Source organism: Triticum urartu, chromosome 1A (assembly GCF_056163025.1).
Source record: "Triticum urartu cultivar PI428250 chromosome 1A, HENAU_Tu73, whole genome shotgun sequence".
Taxonomy (NCBI): domain Eukaryota; kingdom Viridiplantae; phylum Streptophyta; class Magnoliopsida; order Poales; family Poaceae; genus Triticum; species Triticum urartu.
Genome location: NC_141873.1, coordinates 107,848,059 through 107,850,109, shown reverse-complemented (window position 1 = coordinate 107,850,109; position 2,051 = coordinate 107,848,059).

The following is a 2,051-nucleotide window of genomic DNA, read 5'->3' as shown; positions in this document are numbered from 1 at the left end:
GCCGTACGTATGCGCGAGTAGGCGTTCGAGACCCCGCCCGTATGTACACATACGTGGCTGTATTTTCTTTCTTACAGTCTGGCCGCTGTATGTACGTGTACATGCTACGTGCGCGCCTCTACTACGACACGTACGCGCCTCTACTACGACACGTGCGCGCCTCTACATCCACCAGTATATATGTACGTACACGTTCACGACCAGAATGACAACGCTACATATGCTTCGACCAGGTGGGTCCCGACTGTCAGGCACTTCCTTGCCTGTGAAAATGTAGCTGGTGGGTCCCAGCAGTCAGGGGGTGAATCTTTTTTTTGCCCGGACGCACTTGTGTGTGAAGATGTAGCTGGTGGGTCCCAGCAGTCAGGGGGAAACATTTTTTTTTCGCGAAATACAGTGGCCCGTTCGATGGGTCCCAGCTGTCAGGTGGAGGAATCATTATTTTACGTAATAAGGAGGCACTTCCTTGCTGCGGCCGTGGACCCAGCTGTCAGCCTCTCCACGTACAGTCCATGTCCGATGGAAGTCGTTCCTTGACCATGTTGACCATGCCGTGCCGAGAGCACCAGGGCGGTGGACGACGGTGAGGCCTAGGAAGGGGACGACGGGGAGCCGGGGAAGATGCGGCAGTGGAAGCCCGCGCGGAGAGGAGTACGAGGGTTCACTGGTTCGGCTGCGGTGTGAGGCTGTTGTTGCCGCAGGGTCTAGCCAGCGCTAGGAATAGTAGGGGGCGGTGAGGCCTCCACGGCAGCACAGCCGACCAAGGGAGGCAGGAGCATGCGGCATGACCTGCGCTGCTTTGGGCGGCTGGAGCAAGAAGACCAGAGGTTGAACAAGCACTACAGCCGTTGGATGGACATCGTATGGTCACTGGAGCTAGAATCGTTCATATTGACTAAAGTTGACAAAGGCCCCTGTCCCAGTCAACTTAGTAGGCCCACAAGTCAGCCTCCCACCATGGTGGGTCCCAGCTAGCAGGGGGAGTATTCATTTTTTTGTGCGTAATAAGGAGGCACTTCCAGTGGGTCCGAGCTGACAGCGGGGGGGGGGGGACGTTTTTTTCGCGAAATATGCTGGCCCGTCCGATGGGTCCCAGCATTCAGGGGGGAAACATTTTTTTCGTGAAATAAGGTGGCCGTCCGATGGGTCCCTTCTGTCAGGTGGAGGAATAATTATTTTGCGCGTAATAAGGAGGCACTTCCTTGCGGCCGCCTGGACCCAGCTGTCAGCCTCTCCACGTACAGTACTCTTCCGATGGAAGTCGGTCATTGACCACGTTGACCACACCGTGCCGAGAGCACCAGGACGGTGGTCTGGACGACGACGTGACCTAGGAAGGGGACGACGCGAAGCCAGGGAAGACGTAGCAGTGGAAGCCCGCGCGGAGAGGAGTACGAGGGTTCACTGGTTCGGCTGCGGTGTGAGGCTGCCATCGCCGCAGAATAGCAGGGGGTGTGGGTGAGTAGAGGGATGGCCTAGCCAGCGGTGGGAGTAGTACGGGGAGGTGAGGCCTCCGCGGCATCACAGCCAGCCACGGGAGGCAGGAGCACGCGGCACGACCGGCGCTACTTTGGGCGGCTGGAGTAAGAAGACCAGAGGTTGAAGAAGCACTACGGCCGTTGGATGGACATCGTACGATCACTACAGCTAGAATCGTTTATATTGACTAAGTTGACAAAGCCCTTGGTACGCGTCAACTTAGTAGGCCCACAACTCGGATTTGGCAGAGAACATATAGCCCAATTGGGATTTGTAAGAATGTATAACCCATTTTTTAATTCTAATGGAATTTACTACAGCCCATTTACAGTTTGTTAAAAGTACAGCCCAACTTCTAGCTAGGACAATGATTAGTAATTTCAAACAACCGCTCAAAACATAATTCAAAAACAATTCCCAGATTTTGATGGGATCCGAAATATTTTTATCTAAAATTTCTAGTCAGGTTAAATATAATTTCAAAATAAAGTTGTATTACGTTAAAATACAAAGAAATATTGCACGTGCAACAAGTAATGAAATTAAAATTTTCAAATTCCAAAAATAATATA